We start from the raw sequence: 21,441 nt of genomic DNA on the forward strand, positions 1-21,441 counted from the left end.
ACTAGCTAAGCCTTTCACCTAAAAACAACAAATGTAGTTAGCGGTGTCAGGACTTTCCCACAGTCAGCTCTTGTTACCCACAGGTGTTTACAGCTCCAGCACTAGCAATTTTGAAAGGGAAAACACAAGCTACAGTTGGTTTAACATCTTATCTCAGCACTCAGATGTTTGGAGGCTCAAAGGCTGCAGACAAAATGTATACTAAAACCAACATAATATGAGGCAACACAGCAGTTTTCTTTTCAGTCTTTCCTTTCCTTTTGCTTATGAGTCTGTTTTGAATAACCCTCTTTTCACACATCAAGGTGGATTTTTATATTGTGAATCAGGTTGATTTCTTTGGCATTCACTATCTTAAAATTATACCTTAAAATTAAGGAAAAGTCATGTACAACACCTCTTCCTATCATGTAGGCAGATGATTTATGGTTTATCTGCTCAATAAAGGTTATGCAACACTGAATGCCTTCAGAAGTATTATTTGAATCAGTTGAGATTTAATTAAGATCACAGCCCTTAAAATCCTTCCCCCATGAAAATTCATAAAAGACAATGCACCCTGGTGAAACATCACATTTTGTTTTGATTCTATCCTTTGTAACAACACAAGTTAATCCTCATTTCCATGACAACAGGTTGTCAAATTTTGTTTTGTTTAACATTCTGTTGTTGTTGCTTACAGCGTCATCAATTAAAATATGCACGCAAAACAATAGCCAAAGAAAATATCAAACTCAGTCCTACTATGCCAATGTACCACTCAGTATTATAATATATAGCTGCCAATGTCATGGTAAAGAAATGACAGGTGCTAGCAGTCTCTTTGGTTGACAGGCCACTGCACAAATAACTGCCTTTCCTGAAAGGGCTAATGCACTACTAATGAACAATAAATCAACTTTGATTATAAACTGTCAGACAAATCAGTTCTCAGTTCAGCACTCTGAGATTCTATGCCAAGTCGGCTGCACATTGCTGGAATACATCATCAACATTTAGTTTTGTTCACACAATACGACAATGAAATTTCAAACTGAAAGTAGAAACTGAAAATCAAAACAAACAGTTTTGCCCCGTAGACAGTAGAATTTGTCTGCTTCAGTCCAGCTGTGAATTGGGGGCTCATGTAAATCCTTTAACCACAGTGCTCCACAACATAAAAGCAATGTCTTTATCATCTAAGTGGTGCTTTAAGCTCCTCATATCAATCACAAGCCACTCTAGACAGAGTTAGTGCATACAGCAACTTGTAACTTAACACTGTATTTGGTTTCAGATAAAAAAGTGATAGAAATTTGAAAGTCAAAACCCACTTCAAAAGATAAAACTGAGCTAACAAAGCACACAGTGGATAAGAACTAAAAACAAACAACATTTAAGAAATCTCTCCTGCAAATGATAATTCAAATGGTCAAAATATGATTATCCCATTTCCTTACAGTAAGTATAGAGTTTGGACACTAGAGAACATGCCACTCATTTGTCTCCAAATTAATACCTTTTGATGTGACTTTTAAAACCACTGCTGATAACTCAAGGTAAAATGACATAAATGTGGAAACTCCCTTTTGTACGAACAAATGGAGCTGTAAGAGTGCTTTTGCAGTTAAATAGCAGCATCATTTAAACTGTCTATACAATTTTTAAAAATACCATCCTCCCATTACTTCATTTCCTGAAAGCTTCCTTAACTATGACAACATCCCAGTAGTTCTAAACATTGCAACATTGACATTCAGGTTCTTTGCATCTCACACCCTATTGGACTATGCAGGAATGTGACTGTGTATAGTCACTAGTGAACACTTTACAACAGACAGTTGTTGATATAAATTCTGTACTCATTTAATTCCGTATCATTTTAACTTAATCCACTGATTTTCTCTACTGTCTCAATATACTTGATACATGGGCAGTTGGCTTCTGCATGACCATATAAAAATATTGAAATAGATTAAGAAGATTATGGCTAGCAACAAAGAATATTCTTGTTTGTTTCCATTTTATGATTCAGACATGTTATAAATTGCCATTAAATGCAGCGTAAACAAATTCTCACAAAACCTGTTCCTACTATTGAAAGACACAGTAAATGACAATGGTTTCAGTGATGAAAAGAACTCTTAAAGGAAGCTGATGAATAAAGTAGCAACAATGGTAAAATATTGCACAAAGCAAGTTATGCTGCTTCTTTTCTCCTAGATAAATTAAATTGTCAGTTTTACCGAGGAAAGGTACTAAAATTGCAGAATCAATCATATTGACAAACCTGACAAACTCCATTTAGCTGCCGTAGTAAACAGAGTGGTGGGCCATGAAACACTAATAAGCCTCCTGTATAAACTCAGCTTTCTGCAGATACAGACAGATTACACTCGCAAGGGTGAGCACAGACTGACATGGTAGAAAGCCAATCAGCCACACCCTGCTCACCAATCATAGTTAACTACTCACCAGAATCAATCCTTGAGATTCCGATGCCTTTTGTAGCAGCCCTCCTCTTTTGAGATGACAGGTAAAACAAAGTCCTTGCGTAATTGAGATTTCATGACCAATTATTTACTGTATGAATTCCAGTTTGTTTTTGCACAGAAAAATGCTGCATTGTAGTTTTATCTATTAATATCAACCAGCTCCAAGTGTTACTAGAGTTAGAGCTTAACAATTTAATGAGAACGATGTACTGAAAACTGAAGTACAACCATTTTTATTAAAAGTAATCAGCACTGCATTTCTAATGTCAAACTGTTCCCACTTCCTGTTTTGTAAATAATTTTCTGAATGAGTATTTGCTAAAAACAAATTGTCTTTTTTGCGCCAAATATATTGTTTTGCATGCCCAACTTGCACACAAGCGTGAAAAGAACAGGTTTCATGAATGTATGCTTCAATGGAATTTTAAAACTTTATTTGGTGTTTCAACACAGCAAACAGTACAAACACAGCAACAGTACAAAGCTAATGTTTAGAAATTATTCTTTGCTGATTTTTTTCTCCACTGTTGAAGTGCAACTCCTAAATGATCATTTGTTATATGATTTATGATACTTGCACAAGCAAAGCAACAGCTAAATTGTTGGTTATCACATTTCTTTGTTGACATCATTTTATTTTCTTTGCTTCCCTCAGATTTCCCTGGGTAGGATGTCCCAGCCTTTCAACTTGTGTGAAATCTTGATAAATATATAACGGACTTAGACAAGGGATTCTAACATATCAACTCAGTTCTCTCATGTCCTACTGAGGGTCCAATTCAGACAAATTTGCTGTGTTGCATGTTAAAGGAATATATATTTATGTTCTTGGTTCCCACACTGCAAAATTGCTATCTCAGTCCACCTTTCTGAGCAAAGGGGAAAAATTCAGTCCTCCTGGGCTACTTGCATTCATTTTCTAAAAGCAATTAATTGATCGAATCCAAGCTCTTCCGGCCTGCCATCCAGGTGTGAATGATGTTCAACAATTAATCTACAGGGGGACAAGGAGACTCCACAGGTATCTTCATCCTCAAAGATGTGAGGACCCAGCACATCAAAAGACAAAGCTGAAGCATTTGCTACCTTGTTCCTCCAGAAATGCCAAGCAGAAGAACTGTGTTGGCCTGAACTGAGGTCCCAGAGTCACAGATGTCAGTATTGAGCCAATTCAGCTACGTGATATCAAGAAATGTCTGTAGGTGGCAATACCACAACCGCTACAGATCCTGCCACTATTCTGGCAGTAATACTCAAGACTTATGTTGCAGAACCAGTGGTGGTCCGAGGCATGCTGCTCCAGCCTAGCTACAGAACTGGCATCTACCAGGCAATGTGAAAAACTACCCAGGTACGTCCTGTTCAAAAAATGCAGGACCAATCCAACCCTGCCCATCAGTCCATTTTCAGTCATCAATAAAGTGACAGAAGATCACTTCATTATCAATGTTGCATTTACAAAGCAATAACCTGCTCACTAACACTAATTTCAGTTCTGCTATAGTCACTCATCTCCTGATTTCAATAAAACCTTGGTCCAAACATGGACAAAATGACTGACTTCAAGAGGTGAGGTCCAAGACATTTCTCTTGATATCCAGGCAGTATTTGATTCAGTAGGGCACCAAGGACCACAATAAAAACTGGACTCAATAGAAATTTGGGAAAAAACTCTCCATTGGCTGCACAGTGTTCATCTATGATTCCTCAGCGACTGAAGCAGTCTGTCTCCATATGCAGCAAGTTCTGGACAATATTCAGGCTTGGGATAATAAGTGACAAGTAAGATTTTGGCAAAACACAAGTGCCAAACACAATGATCATCCACGACAGGAGATAATTTAATTATCTCCCCAAGACAATCAATGACATTAGCATGGCTGAAACAGCCACAATCAATATCCTAGGGGCTACAACTGACCAGAAATTTAACTGGACTAACCACATAAATATTGTCACTGCATTGGTTGGTAAGAGGGTTGGAATTCTGTGTTGAATAACTCAGCTGTTGACTCCTCAAAGCCTGATATAGAACAAGTCAAGAGTGAAAGCAGTGATCTCCACTTGCCCAGATTAGTGCAGCTCCAACAATACCCAAAGCTTGACAGCATAAAGGACAAATTTGCCCCTTTGATTGATACCCCATACACCACCTTAAACACTCCCTCCCTCCACTATCAATGGAAGCATTTTGTACCAGCTACAAGTTGTACTGCAGTAACTCACCAAGCTTCATTTGACAGCACCTTCCAAACTAACAATCTCTGCCCCTGCAAGGACAGGTGAAGCAGATATATGGCAACAGTACCAAGTGAAAGTTCCCCCTCCAAACCGCAAACCATCCTGACTTGGAAATATATCGCTGTTCCTTCACTGTTCCTGGAGCTCCACTCCCAACATTATCTTGGGTATTCCTGTAGTTCAAAAAGGCAACTCATCACCTCCTTCTCAATACCAAATAGTTATGTGCTACAAATATGCCTTCATTGGCCAAGCTTACTAGGTTAAGAACAGGAAGGTAATGCTTCAACTGGCGAAAAAGTTAATTAGGCCACAGCGAGGATATGGTGTGAGGTTCTGGAATCTAAGTTATAGAAGGAATGTGATAGTGTGATGATATATACTGGATTAGTGGTGCTGGAAGATCACAGCAGTTCAGGCAGCATCCAACGAGCAGCGAAATCAACGTTTCGGGCAAAAGCCCTTCATCAGGAATAAAGGCAGTGAGCCTGAAGCATGGAGAGATAAGCTAGAGGAGGGTGGGGTGGGGAGAGAGTAGCATAGAGTACAATGGGTGAGTGGGGGAGGAGATGAAGGTGATAGGTCAAGGAGGAGAGGGTGGAGTGGATAGGTGGAAAAGAAGATAGGCAGGTCGGACAAGTCAAGGAGACAGTAACTGAGCTGGAAGTTTGAAACTAGGATGAGGTGGGGGAAGGGGAAATGAGGAAGCTGTTGAAGTCCACATTGATGCCCTGGGGTTGAAGTGTTCCGATATGTGTGATGATATCATGGCTTTGGGAAGTGCATTTTGTCCTTCGTTTTAACCAAGAAAGGTTGAGACAGAGGTTAACCATGGTCTGTTCAAAGCCAATAAAGTAAACAGCCTCTGAAGCCTTAGGTTTTTAATTTAAAAGCTGGAGCAACTGAAGCAGTTGCATTGGTGGGGTCAAGCGCCCAGAGAACCAGGAGTTTTAGTTTTAGCTTTCAGCAGTTACTGGGGTCATGAAGGTGCATGTGGAAACTCTTATTTCTCTTTTTGTTACAGTTAAAAACTAAGGTTCTCTTCTTGCTGCTACAATTGCCTATTTTACTGAATTTGCCTTTGCCAGGGGTGTGTTTATGAAATGTTATTATATTGGAACAGTTAATTAGTAGTAGTTAATGTTTATGTTATTTTGTTGAGCATTTTGGTAGAGTTACAGGTAAACCATTTATTTGCTTTTATTTAGAGTCATAGAGTCATAGAGATGTACAGCATGGAAACAGACCCTTCGGTCCAACCTGTCCATGCCGACCAGATATCCCAACCCAATCTAGTCCCACCTGCCAGCACCTGGCCCATATCCCTCCAAACCCTTCCTATTCATATACCCATTCAAATGCCTCTTAAATGTTGCAATTGTACCAGCCTCCACCACTTCCTCTGGCAGCTCATTCCATACACACACCACCCTTTGCGTGAAAAAGTTGTCCCTTAGGTCTCTTTTATATCTTTCCCCTCTCACCCTAAACCTATGCCCTCTTGTCCTGGACTCCCCGACCCCAGGAAAAAGATTTTGCCTATTTATCCTATCCATGCCCCTCATAATTTTGTAAACTTCAATAAGGTCACCCCTCAGCCTCCTTTTAGATATTGTGTTGTGCTTAATGTCAAGTAGTTTGATCAATCAAATTGTATCTGGAATGCAACACCTCACACTTACCTGTAAAATAAGAACAAGTTAGGTCTAGGCAAACTTAAGAGATTTTGAGGGGGTTTGGTTTGGGTCATAACAGGGTGCAGAAGAGATTTACTGAAGTGTTACCTGGGCGCGAACTGTTTAATTATCAAAAGAGATTAGACAGACTAGGGTTGTTTTCTTTGGAGCAGTTGGAGTTGAGGCAGGACATGAGATGTACAAAATTATGAGGGGCACAGATAGGGTAGACAGGAGAAACTTTTCCCCTTGACAGAGGGGCATAGATTTAAGGTAAGGGCAGGAGGTGGTGGAAATCTGGAATTCACTGCCTGTCAGAGTGACAGAGACAGAAACCCTCATAACATTTAAGAAGTATTTTGATGTGCACTTGTGATGTCAAGGCACACAAGGCAATGGATCCAGTGCTGGAAAATGGGATTAAATAGGTAGCTAGCTGTTTTAGACTTGTGCAAACTCAAAGGACCTTGTTTCTGTGCTGTAGATTTCTGTAGCTCTAAGTGCTTATATCCCAGCGATATCCAATATCAGCTCAGGAGTGGCAATACTAAAGATCAACCTTGGAAAATCACTCATAGCCTTTGACACCATTGAAGTCTGTGCTGAAAATCTAACAGAACATTTATAGAAATGTTATAAACCACAAATTTCCCATTGCTAGCTCCGAAGCAACAACAAATAGCACTGGCAATAGTACAAGCCCATGAAAATACGAATCTGATGTGGTATTAAGATGCCCATGTCCAGCATAGTAAACAGGTCAAGCGAGATCATGTGTCTGGAGACTTGTCAAAGTGATTCACAAGTGAAACAAAAAAAAAATGCTGGAATTATTCAGCAGGATAGGCAACATACGTAAAGCGAAAAAGAAGTTAACATTTCAGGTCAAGAAACTTTCTTATGAGCCATTAACTTTGCTCTTCCACCTACACATGTCACCTTACCTACTAATTATTACCAGCATATTCCGTTTTTATTTCAGATTTACAACATCCGTAATATTTCACTTTTGGTCCACAAGTGAATTAATTGAAGGTCCATGCTATAAACCTAGTGGTGTGGAAACAAACTTTGTATGAATCTCTATTTTTAAGATTGCAAGCCACTCCAATAACTCTGGCCATATCAAAAGCTGTTTCAAAATAATTAATACGCAACATAAATGTTGAACTCATAGGCAACTCCCTGAATTGGTGTCAACCAGGACCTGAACAGAACAGTAGTATAAACAGGGAAAAGTGACATCTGGAGTTCTTGGTCACAAATGTCACAAGTTATTTAAATAGAAGCAACACTCAAATGGAGGTTGGAGCGTTAAGTTTTCTGGTTCCTACTGAAGAAAAAATCACACTTTAGACTTAAAAGGCTGGACTAATACAAGGGTGTATCTCTCACTCCTCATGTTGCTGGTGGATTAGTACATTGTTACTCAGAACTAGAGAACTGTTACGTTGCAAAAGGAGGCCATTGGGGCTATCATATCTGCACTGGCTGTCTGTGCATTTTTGGCAATCTCCTGCAATCCTTCACTTTGTTTCTATTGAAATAATTATCCAATATCCTCATGAATTCCTCAACTGAGTCTGCCTCCATCACATGTCCAGGAAATGCATTTAAGACCCTAAATACACACTGCCTATAAGTTTGTTCACATCTTATTCATATTTAAAACAAAACACTTTAGATTTATGTCCTCTGTTTCTTGATCCTCTTATAGTGGGGACAGTTTCTTCCTAATTATTCTGTCCCTCATGATTTGAAAGCTCGTATAAAATCTCTTTGAATTCTCCAATCTATTCCCATAATTGACATTTCCCAATTCTGTACCATGCCTCTAAACCGCGTTTGCACTCTCTTCAATGCATTTGCAACATTCCTAAAGTATGCTGGCCAGAAGTGTATACAATACTCCAGCTAAAGTCTAAATAGTATCCCTCTGTAGGTTCGACATACCTCCCTGCTAATTTATATTATTCCCCTATTGACTGCTTTATTAACTGCCCTCTGTACATGTCTTGTCACCATTAGTCACCTATTCACGTATACACCAAGGTTCCTCTGCTTCTTTGCACCCTTTAGAATAGTACCTTTTATTTTATACTGTCTCTCCATTTCTAAGTATTGAAACATATCATCGCATATTTCTCCACATCGAACTTCACTTGCCACCTAGCTGTCCACCAATTTGTCTGTGCCTTTTTGAAGTTCTACACCATTCTCCTCATAGTTTACAATGCTCCTAAGTTTAGTAGCATCCATAAACTTACAAATCATCCACAGCACACCAAGATCTAGATCATTTATATGTGTAGAAAAAGCATGAATTCAATACTGAACCTGTAGATTTCCAGTCCAAGTGTTCCTCCAGCTTGAAAAATACCCATTAACCAATATTACAGTATCCTATCCCTCAGCCAATTTTGTACTGATGTTGCTACTTATGCCATTGACTACAGCTTTTTTCATAAGTTTGTTGTCTGGAATTTTTCAAATGCCTTTTGGATGTCCAAGTCAATCACATCAACAGCAGTACCCTCATCAACCGTCCCTTCTTTCTTCAAAAAACTCCAGCAAATTATTTAGACATGATTTTTCCTTAACAAATCCATGCTGGCTCTTTCAAATTAAGCCATATTTTTCCATGCAACTAATCCTATTCCGAATAGCTGTTTCTAATAGTTACCCTGCCACTTTGATTGGTCTGTAATTGCCAGCTTTATCTTAACAACATTTTTTGAATAAAGGCATCATGTGACTTATTTATTATCAGTTTTCTTTGGTTTGCCCAGCTTTTCCTAATCTTGTAACTTTTGACAATCTTTGCAAATAGATCTGTAAACAGGACATTTCTACGGTCTGCAAACCCCATGTGATCGAGAAGCTTTTCATTTGTGCCCCTGAATTTTTGTTTACATTTTTTGTCTTGTTTTAAAATTATTAACAATTTCACCTAATTCCTCCCTCAAGCCCTAAAGTTCAAATTGATAGATCTGATTATTTGATTTTGGCTGAAGATGTATGCTGAAATTTTTCAATTTTTTTCTGTGTTGATTTTTCCATCTGTTACTATGCTGGTATAATTTAAAATGTTGTTTTCCTGACAGACACCTATCACCACTGCACTTTGGCTTTTGGTTTCCATTCCTTAGAAATCATCACACTTTTAATTCAATATTATCGTCTTCATTGAATGTATTTCTTTCAGCTCTCCATGGGGCTGGTGGACTGATGGAGCAATACATTACTTGACATATGATTGCAATGGAACAGTGAGTATGGCACTTTGGAATATTTACTCAGATAACAATTAGCTCCTGGCTCTTTACAAATAATCTAATGCATAATTGTAGAAAGAAATTAAATATAAAAATCTAAACTCAAAACCATAGCTCAAACTGTTAATATCACTTGGCAAATCATTTGTGCTTATGAAAAATCTTCAACTGCATTCACTTTTGTGTTTTTGATGACAAAGGAAGTCTAGTGTAAGCAAAGAGACAATGGAAATCCTTCACTGGGGACATGTTCCACTGGCAGTATTCAGAGTGGAGCACCTCAGTCATTGTACTGTAATCTTGTTGATGTACAATGTGGTTTTTAAGACAATATGCTTTGTAAGCTGTTCAGCCAAATTTATAATGATTTTTAATGGTTCGATGGTAAGTCTAATTGCATACAAGTCTTTGTCAGGTGTGCACACTAAACAAAAAGAGAAGTGGCTGGTATCCCTCCCCCCATCCCTTAACCTGCCACAGCCCTCAATGGTATGCCAACAGGACAACAGTTGTATTTTAAAGAGCAGGGTTATGTATCATAAAATCCATAACAGCTGCTTTTCATTTTTAACTTTTTAGAATGACAACTGTGACCCATCTCAGAACCCATTATAAAATATGCCTCTGAATGACACAGAGTTACATAACTAAATACACAACTTTTTTTTTTGGAAAACAATTTGATTCATTTTAGTCTGCTGATCTCACCTGTTTATGGTATCGATCCAATCCAATACACAGATGTTCAAAACTGTCTCTGTCTCTCATAGATCGCTCAGAAACTAATCTCTGTCAATGATATCAGTTTCCCTCGACTGTACACCAAGTTTGTTTATCTTAGTTTTGAGTTAGGACAGAAAATGTGCAGGATGAAAGATATTGGCATCATTTTCCTTATGTCTAGACTACCTAGCAGTAGCTTAACATCCAATGCAAAATGACAAGTGATCTTTTCAAATTATTATTATGCTGAGATCACAATCGACATTTCCTTTATTCATTTAAAATGATACATTGCATTTAACAACTATGGGTCAAGGTTTGAGTGTGTTATTTGTTTATTAATTGTGATCCTGAAAATGAAATTAATTTACAGTTCAAAAGGGTAGAGAATTTTGTACTACAAACAGGCCATAGGATCCAATTCTAAATTAATGAAACATAGAGTAATAAAATGTTGAGTCAAATAAATGCTGGGACTGAAAATCTGGAGCCATTCATTTGCCCCAGCCTAACTCCATAAACTGTGTGTCAGAAGTGCATGGATTCAGATAGTCAAAGCCAGACCTCAGCTTTATGTTTGGAATTCCATGTGGCATTAAGTGTGCCAGATTCTACATGTAAAGCATTGTTCACAATGTGACTAAAGGAAAGAACACCAACCAACTGGAGTTCCATAAACTCACCGAGAGCCTGGGCATCACTGGTGATGGTGAAACCAGTCATTGCAGGCCACTAAATGATTATGGACAAACCCATCTTGAAATCTTTGTTCGTTTTTTGGTAAGACATGTCTATTTTTGAAGATGACTCTTTTCAAATAGAACTAACAATGCAGTTCATTAGCCATTTTGGGAAGTTGTGACACCAAGTCCCACCTGGAAGCAAAAGTTCTGATGCCACATGTGGGTTCTTGATTGGAAAGGAGCATTAGGTGCAATATAGTTGTGCAGTAGCAGGTTAATCCATGGGCATCCTACTGACCCTTCAAACTTTGGCAGTGTTAATTGCAAAGCTCTTATGCTGAGATGAACCTACATAGCCTGTGCATTTTCACTTCTATGAAACACAGTGTGCAGGTTTTCATTAATGCGGGTAATTAAGAGTTCTTAGCACTCAGGTACGAATGTCATCAATGCCATCCTGGGTTACTACAAGGCCAGATGAGACACTGTGATAACCACTACTTGGACGTTATGGTAGATACTTCTAAGAAATCATTAAAAGCCTTATGTGACCTGCTGGAAGCTTTTCTTATTTTAACCAGTAGCCTTCCTACAGTATTGTTTGGTGAGAACTGGAATTTACATGCTGTGCAGGAAGGAGGTCTGTAAATGAATTTGGTGAAGAAATTCACCTGCACAGAAACAACTGAGAAAAAAGTTTGAAAAAAATTGGTTGTGCAACAATCAGGCATTTCTTATAGACTGGATTTGAAAAAAAATAAATACATACAGCACTAGATTGGACAGCCCCTGAAAAGAGGATCTGGTGTTCACAATGACATTAACCCTTAGCAACTGATTGAAAAGCAGGCTCCACACCAGCAATGTGCAGCGTGCTCATTAAAATGATTGCCAAGGCACAGCCAGCACTAATTGTGTTCTTCACTGACTGCACATACCGGCAGGTGGCCAGAAGCTTAATTTCCTAGCATCACTTAAAGCTAGCCTGCAGCCTTTAAAAAGGAGGTATACTGTGGTCAGCACGGGTGCTAGCAGTCATGCAGGAAGTGAACATGACTTCAGAATCAGCAAAGAATGACCCAATATGGCAGACAGCATGGTCGGCTAATGTGAACTGGAGGTTTGGTGGAGGAGGTGGAAAGTAAGAGAGGCAGTCTGTACCTTTAAGGGACCAAGAGGCCCAAAAGACACAGGCAAAAGGAAGATGTGGAGGTCGATGCCAGGAGTCAAGACCAGCTGATGTGGATACAATGCTGCCAAAGGTTCAATAACCTCATACAGCCAGCCATGCCAGTGAATGAATATTGAAATGCAATTTGCTATCATATGAGCCAATAACACCAGATACTCGTCAAAACACCATACACCATTATCAATCTCTATCAAACAGGAGTCAAACCAACATTCATTGGTTCCTACCTTGACACAGCACTGCTGCAAGCCTCATATCCTTAACTGATAGGTTGTACACACAACCAGCTATTCAAACAGGACAGGGCAGGATGCATGGCACTTACTGATATAGTGACAGCAGGAGATATGGGGGGCAAGAATCTTCTACATACCTGCATGTAGAAATGACATGTTCTCCACCACTAGGGCGACCATGCTGGCCATTAGTGAGACATCCATATTCTGAGGCTCTGGCCAACACCAGAGCTGAAAACATGGAAGACAAAAGGTATTTTCAAGCCTAATCATCCTTCTCATTACAGCTACCCACCTCCAGCCATTCATGACCATCACACTATTTTCTGATTTGCAAGTTGAAGTAGAAGCTATCATGTACTTATGATTTTCCATACATTCACACATCATAGCTGTAATCCTATACCTTTCAAATACCCTTGAGGTGCCACTTTGACTGGCAGGGGAAGAACAACAAGAAGCGAGTTATGATGAAGGCACAGTGCTAATTACTTGATTTTGGCACTTGCAGACTTCATCCCAGATAGTGATGCTGCCTTCACTTCATAGGGTAAGCTAAACACACAATCTGCAAATGTGAGAAGCTGTTCATAGGTTTGCTGTAGACTGATGTCATGACTGTGAAATAAGTGTTTGGTACACTTGCTGTCATTGGTCAGTGCATTGAGCATAGAAGTTGAGATGTCATGTTGCAGCAGTATAGGACATTAGTTCAACCACTTTTGGAATACTGTGTTAAACTCTGATCACCCTTCTATAGGAAAGATCCTATTAAATTTGAAAGGATGCAGAAAAAACGTTCAAGGATGTTGCCAGGATTAGAGGGTTCGAGTCATAGGGACAGGCTGAACTGGCTTGAGCTATTTTTCATGGAGTGCTGGAGGTTGAGGGTTAACCTTACAGAGGTTTATAAAATCATGAAAGTCATGGATAGGGTGAAAAGTTAATGTCTTTTTCCCTAGGTAGGGGAGTCCATAACTAGAGGGCATAGGTTTAAGGTGAGAGCAGCAAGATATAAAAGGGATCTAAGGAGCAACCTTTTCACGCAGAGGGTAGTACGTGTATGGATTGAGCTGCCAGAGGAAGTGATGGAGGCTGGTATAATTACAACGTTTAAAAGGCATCTGAATGGGTATATGAATACAAAGAGTTTTAGAGAGATACAGGCCAACTGCTGGCAAATGGGATGAGATTATTTTGGGATATATGCTTGGTATTGATGAGTTGAATGGAACCCTCTGTTTCTGTGCTAAATTATTCTGACTCTAAGTAAAAGGGGTAGCAGGGCTTGGTTTCCAATGCACCACCCTAGTGTTTCATGACAAAATTTGGGGCTCATCCAGGATAGATTGATTTGAAACAGATGCAACAAGGATTGGGTTTGGGATTAGTGAATGAAACAGGTGAAGGAAACACCAGGTTCCATGCTGCATTCAACACAGGGCACGGAAATGGCATAGAATTTCCTGCAGGTGGCAGAGTTGTCCCTGGCATTCTTAATGGCAATTTCAAAGACCACATTGATTGACTTGATGGGTACACTGGGGTAACGCACTGAAAATCAAGCCCCGCTATTCCCACAGTCATCACAAAAGTTAAAGATTTTGAAAAGGGATCCAAAGTTTCCCAATTTATCTGATTTTCAGACCAAAGTTGACAGAAAGCACACAGGATTTTGTACTTAACAAACCATTTATTACCAGGAGAAAGTGAGGACTGCAGATGCTGGAGATCAGAGTGTGGTGCTGGAAAAGCACAGCAGGTCAGGTAGCATCCGCGGAGCAGGAGAATCATTCCACATGAAGGGCTTATGCCCGAAACATTGATTCTCCTGCTTCTCGGATGCTGCCTGACTTGCTGTGCTTTTCCAGCACCACACTGTCACTTATTCCAAGTACTAGCAAACAATTGCGAAATTACACACACACTTGTCAATATAGCAATTGCTGAAGAAACAATAAACTGGTTCCCTTCAGCTTTACATAGCTTATTGCAGAGAACCAAGAGAGAACACCTAAACTGAAAATGGACTGAAGATTTCTTATACCTTCTTCACAGCCTCAGCTACCTGAGAATCAATGGCAGAGTTCCTGGCAGGCAGAAGGACTTTACCTTTGGGAACTGGTCATTAGTCACAAACTAATCTGTTATATGTTGCCAACCAAAGCTCCATCTGTGCTGAGCTCTTAGCCTTTAAATTTAAACCACTGCTTGTACAAGGAACTCTTCCATGAGTGACTGGGTTACTTGTTTTCAAAACACACTGGTATCCCTGACTTTTACACATTATTTTCCTGTTTCAGGCCACAATTTGTGAATATTCCACTATTCCACATCTGCTGACTGATATTGCAGCTTCCACTGCAGCAACAGCTGAAGACATCTGACAACTCAGGGTTGCACTGAAAGATCAAATTGCTGCAATGCAAAGTCAGTTTACTGTCAACATGGCTGTGGGTTCCAATGTACAAAGGAGCTTGCATTGTCTCGGAGAGCAAGCCAACAACTTATTCTCCAACAGAATACTAGGAAACTTGATGCACCGCCAAGGGGGAGTGGCAGTGACACCTTGAGCATGAGCCCGTCATTCATTCTACTATCCACTGCCAGTACATTTATAGATATCAGTCAGACAGTTTGGGGAGATTGCTGCCTTCCATGCCAAGGTGAAGTACATTGACCATAGGCAATACAGGCAAAATAGAGCTGCTAGAGATTGTCCTTAAAGGTGACCTCCAGTTCGAGTCTTCCATCAGCCATGTAGGTAGCAATGTGAGGGCCATGCAAAGACACAGAGAAATTATTCATTAATGCTTGCATGTAATATGGTATGATTTAATTTATTTATAAATTTGGTTTGTACTGCTCATTGTGCAGTGATTTATATTTTTCCATCGTGGTTTAAGTAATTATGTGGGATAGTTAGTGGCAGAGAGCGGGGAAGGTATGGAATGCTGCTGAGTGAAAAATTAGAATTGATTTTTCTAATATCACCCTCAGATGTATTCTTCACAGGCAGACTGGTGAAACTGGGAACCTCCCCTGCTTTTACTTGTCTTCCTTCTGCTACTTGTTCAGTGCCAAGCATCTCACTCTGCTCTGTTTATCCTGTTTTTATTCACCAACTTAAATTGTATTCAAACGAGAATCACTAATACTATCCTCAAATCTGGGGGTAACTGGTCTAAGCCGAGGCCATGACATCAGCAAAAACATAATCAGCATCCGCATAGTTTAACTTATAGTCTTTCACTGTAGCATTTTGTAATTTGAAGCAATCACAGAAAGCAGTAAACAATCATAGAATCATAACTTTATCCAAAAGGAATCAGCTAGCAACTAACCCGTAAGTGTGATTTCAATAATATTAGTGAAGAGGGGGTTTTCTTACTGAAAATCTTTCTTTATGCAATATTACGAGATTGCATTGACTATAGAGTGTTGAGTTCCAAAATGGCACCGCTGCCCTGCACATCTCTAGTGATGTCCACTGCACAAAAAAGCTCAACGTGGCACTTGTCATTCCTCAGTGAACATGACATGTACACTATTTTGGAGTTCTGATGGCACTTAAAGCACCCAAGAAACTGAGTTTGTATACACCAGACACTACAACTTTTTTATGTTTTACAGGTCTAATATCACATATTTCGTAGTTTAGTAGAATAACAGGTAATTCATGCAATTTAACAACACTCCAAAGAAAGCACATGAGCTTGAAAACATTGAGTCTGTCACTGACAACATTGGACAGAGAGAATTTGGGGGGTGTGGGGTTGGGGGTGTTTGGTAAAACAGGCAATTGGATGTGAGGTTGCGAGTTTTGTTCAGTGGAGGATTTCTGGAATCTTTCAGCACTGTAGGAAGGGTTATAATAGCAGAGGAATATTTGAAAATGACAAGTGTCACTTAGGCAAGTGTCAGGGTCTGACAGCTTTTGGGAGGAATGTTTAGGAAGGCACCGAAGAGGGGAGTGTGAAGCAGCTGATAATTTACTTTGCCTGACAAGCATGATTGATAGGTATGGAATGAAGAGGAACTCCAACACTAGCCTTTAGAGAGATGCTGAGGCCTGCACGTAAATACCATAATAAAAGTCTGCAAAAACACAAAGGACAATTGTATTGTTAAAAAGGTAATGGTAAAATTTTTTTTAACATATTGCCTTGTGTTAAGAAACTTTTATGCTAGAAAGACCACTAACAGGTAAAAAAAAGTCTTCTGACAAGTATTTTGTGATTCTGAACTGTCTTCTCATAAGAAAATGACATGATTAAATTACAGTTAATGATAATTAATAAACAAGCATATTAATCAATCATCTGGGACGTATTTTTCTAAATTGGAATAACTTTGCCCATAATGATTATCACTCAAGGAACTGTGAAACTGAGGAGTAACAAATTGTGCACAAGATATACTGATATTTACAACAGCAAATCTGTTGTGATGCTGGAATCATGATAAATGAAAGAATAAAATAACTATTACTTGTCACCTTAGTTTTACTATTTCTCCATCCACTGTTCTACCAGTACTTTCTCTCCCTAAATTCACCCAACTTCCATTACTGCTCAATCTCTCCACCTCTAAATACCTGTATCCTCTCCTACTATTTATTCCACCGTTATTGCCTCAACCTTTATATTCAACAACACCTCATTCCTCTCACTGTGGTTGTGTTCTCTTTCTTCTCCAAACTGCACGAAATGTTCAATGCTTCAAAATTCAACTTTCTTGTGAGTACATTGAAATGCAAGATTTTGGGTGACAAAAGCAGTAATTAGGCCTTTTTTTTAAATTGGGAGGGTGCTAGTCAGCAGGGTTGAGGGGAGAGAAAGAATAAGCTTTGTAGACTAGAACAGTAGACATAGATGGATTGGATCAGAGAGCAGGGAGAATGGGTAAGCATTAATTCCATCTATTTCCTAGAATTGTAGAAAAGGCTTTCTCACAGTGACCTGGATGATGCATTAATTCAAAAGTATATCTCTAATTGGCAATGAGACTAATAAACGTGTTGTACTCATAGTTAGCCTCTAGAGATCAATGCACATGAGCTTCCTGGTCGAGTCATTTACATTCCCATTTGTGCAAGAATTAATGTAAACCACACTAAAATCTCAGAACTACTTGGAAATTTCTTTGTAGTCTTCAAGACGACAGCTGAGTGGCAGTCTTCTGTAGCTAACAGGGGTCAAACAGGCACAAGAAGAATACTACTTCGTTCTTTCACTTAACTCTAATAACAAATTAGAGACAGGTGGAAGGGCCAAGCAATATTTGTAAAAACAATAATTATCAAAAATTACATTTGTATTACACATGTACAAAATAGTAACCACTGAGAATCATTTGGGATCAAATGGCAGAAGGTGTGGGCATCAAAATGGAGATGATAAATGAAACTTTCTACAAGATTAGTGGCAGGTTTTGAAGACAGAACAGATTAATCCCTGAGTGGAGGAGTCCTCAAGTCTCAGAAAAGCAGTCAAGTAACAATTCTCTCTTTTCTTCTTTCCACATGTGAGCACCAGCTGGTTGTAAAACAGCAGCTGTATAATATTCCAACTTCCACAGCCTTGAATTTTCCTTAATCCCAAAGATAAGGATTGGTAATTATCATTTATCTCCTCTTGCCTACAGATCCACCACAACAATAGGCAACACGAGGAGGAAGCTAATGATCATAATATTGAGGAGGATAATTAAGAATATACTGGTCAGGAACTGCAGCTACATGATAACGTCATCTGTCAGCTGAGATGGACATCTCATACTATTACACTAGTACAATACTGAAAGCAATATCAAGCTACCAAGAAGCAAGTGAAGATAAATATTTTGTGTATAATGTGAGCAGCCAACCAAGTCCTGTAAATCTGACTCCCAGGTGGCATCTTGAAGTCAAGAATAAATGCCCTGTTCACGTGGGTAAGGGATGGGGAAGGCTCAAAATCAAGCTGAATTAAAGGGAGTCAGGGGGCTGAGTTGAGTATGGTTGCCATTACAAAAGAGAAAATGCTAGAAAAGCTAAAAGGTCTTAAAATTGATAAATCTCCTGGCCCCGATGGGCTACATCCTAGAGTTCTGAGGAAGGTGGCTGAGGAAATAGCGGAGGCATTGGTTGAGATCTTTCAAAAGTCACTGGAGTCAGGGAAAGTCCCGGATGATTGGAAGATCGCTGTTGTAACCCCCTTGTTCAAGAAAGGATCAAGGCAAAAGATGGAAAATTATAGGCCAATTAGCCTAACCTCGGTTGTTGGTAAAATTCTAGAATCCATCATTAAGGATGAGGTTTCTAAATTCTTGGAAGAGCAGGGTCGGATTAGAACAAGTCAACATGGATTTAGTAAGGGGAGGTCGTGCCTGACAAACCTGTTGGAGTTCTTTGAAGAGGTAACAAGTAGGTTAGACCAGGGAAACCCAGTGGATGTGGTCTACCTAGACTTCCAAAAGGCCTTTGATAAGGTGCCACACGGGAGGCTGCTGAGCAAGATGAGGGCCCATGGTGTTCGAGTGAGCTACTGGTATAGCTTGAGGATTGGCTGTCTGACAGAAGGCAGAGAGTTGGGATAAAAGGTTCTTTTTCGGAATGGCAGTCGGTGACAAGCGGTGTCCCGCAGGGTTCAGTGTTGGGGCTGCAGCTGTTCACATTATATATTAATGATCTGGATGAAGGGACTGGGGGAATTCTAGCGAAGTTTGCCGATGATACAAAGTTAGGTGGACAGGCAGGTAGTACTGAGGAAGTGGGGAGGCTGCAGAAAGATCTAGACAGTTTGGACGAGTGGTCCAGGAAATGGCTGATGGAATTCAATGTGAGCAAATGCGAGGTCTTGCACTTTGGAAAAAAGAACACAAGCATGGACTACTTTCTAAACGGTGAGAAAATTCGTAAAGCCAAAGTAGAGAGGGATCTGAGAGTGCTAGTTAAGGATTCTCTAAAGGTAAACATGCAGGTTGAGTCCGTGATTAAGAAAGCGAATGCAATGTTGTCAATTATCTCAAGAGGGTTGGAATATAAAAGCACCGTTGTGCTACTGAGACTTTATAAAGCTCTGATTAGGCCCCATTTGGAGTACTGTGTCCAGTTTTGGTCCCCACACCTTAGGAAGGACATATTGGCACTGGAGCGTGTCCAGCGGAGATTCACACGGATGATCCCTGGAATGGTAGGTCTAACATATGAGGAACGGCTGAGGATCCTGGGATCGTATTCATTGGAGTTTAGAAGATTAAGGGGAGATCTAATAGAAACTTACAAGATAATACATGGCTTGGAGAGGGTGGACGCTAGGAAATTGTTTCCGTTAGGCGAGGAGACTAGGACCCATGGACACAGCCTTAGAATTAGAGGGGGTAAATTCAGAACAGAAATACGGAGACATTTCTTCAGCCAGAGAGTGGTGGGCCTGTGGTATTCACTGCCGCAGAGTGCAGTGGAGGCTGGGACGCTAAATGTCTTCAAGGCAGAGATTGATAAATTCTTGATGTCACCAGGAATTAAGGGCTACGGGGAGAATGCGGGTAAGTGGAGTTGAAATGCCCATCAGCCATGATTGAATGGCGGAGTGGACTCGATGGGCCGAATGGCCTTACTTCCGCTCCTATGTCTTATGGTCTTATGCTGAAAAAGTCAGATTTAAGGTGCCCATGGGTACAATTGGAAAAGGAAATCTTAAAATCTTAACATTTTTCTGTATTTCTCTCAACAGAAATATGAATTCAAAGAACTCCTCATTTTTTCCTTCAACAGCACTTCCTGATTGTAACCCGCCCTAAATGTTGCAGTGGCCCAAATCAAGAAACCTACAATTGCTTCTCCACTAGCCTCACTTTGTTAGATTCAAATGATGCCAGAGTTGAGTTGGTGGAGCATTAGCACTGAACTGTAATGAAATAAGGAAATAGTTTACAGGGAATGATAGTGTTGAGGTAATGTTACTAGACAAGTAATCCCAAAATCTTTCCTAGAGATTTGGAGACAGAAATTTACCATGGTATCTGAACAATTTATATTCAGAAGATTTAAAACAAAATCGTTCAATGGGTATTTGTGAAATGTATGTTCCAGATGGGTGTAAAGATCTACCGGGTTTATTAATGTCACTTAGAAAAAAGAAATCTGTTGTGCTGATCCAGCCTGGCCTATATGTGACTCCAGACTTATTGTAACATGGCTAACTACTACCTTTCCTCTGAAATATCTTTGCAAACCACTTAGTTAGGGACATCAGAGACGGTTAAAGGATGTTTGCCTTGCCAGGAATGCTCATACCCTGTGAATGAAATGGAAAAGCCTCATACTTAAAAGGCCGAAAGCCTCGAAAAAAATTGTTTGCTATTCCATGTAAATGTTTATTTATGTTTAATTAGGGGCAACCTCAATTACTTATTAAAAAATCAGGTCACAATAACCAGCTCCATATGGCAGAGAACGTTTGCTGGTGATGACAATCTGCTGGTGATGACAAGCTGCATATTGAGGCACAGAAACATACTCAGCATTTTTTATCTAAGTCACTCATACAGTTCTCCTTTGCTATAAGCTGCAACGAGATGAGCAAACAAATGCTTCTTGAGATGTTAGTGTGATGCATAAAGTTTATAGTTCACAAGTCAGCTCAAGTCCAGAGTTATAGGGATAGCTGTATCTTATTTTTATGAAATAATTGCTATAAATTAAATGTAACCTAGTGGAATATGCCATGGTTAATGTTTTACTATTCCTTTGTTTTTAATCTTAAAAAGTTGATAGCTGATTATAAACCAAAACATTACAACCGAATAAAATAATCATTCTTCAGTTATCAAAGAAAGAACCTGACATAAAGCTCATGCCATTTCCAATGATCAGGTGACAGAAACTGAAGTGTTTTGCTCTATTCACTATCTTACCAAATATTACAGACACTGCAAAGAACAAAGACTTGCTTAG

The 21,441-nt window shown here is 39.5% G+C and overlaps 1 protein-coding gene across 21 annotated transcripts in view; it reads right to left on the reverse strand.

Annotated features, from left to right (window-relative positions):
• The window catches only part of foxp1b (forkhead box P1b), a 478,263-nt gene that overhangs the window by 149,709 nt on the left and 307,113 nt on the right, over positions 1-21,441 (reverse strand). Inside the window, exon 1 of one of the 21 annotated variants that reach the window (XM_072582574.1) lies at positions 2,270-2,443. The exons of the other annotated variants lie outside the window; for them this stretch is intronic. The gene's annotated coding sequence lies outside the window, so the exon portion shown is untranslated. Of the gene's footprint in view, positions 1-2,269; positions 2,444-21,441 lie in introns of those variants that run through there. 21 annotated transcript variants of the gene reach the window in all.

The sequence above is a fragment of the Chiloscyllium punctatum genome, chromosome 12 (assembly GCF_047496795.1).
Source record: "Chiloscyllium punctatum isolate Juve2018m chromosome 12, sChiPun1.3, whole genome shotgun sequence".
NCBI classification, from domain to species: Eukaryota; Metazoa; Chordata; class Chondrichthyes; order Orectolobiformes; family Hemiscylliidae; genus Chiloscyllium; species Chiloscyllium punctatum.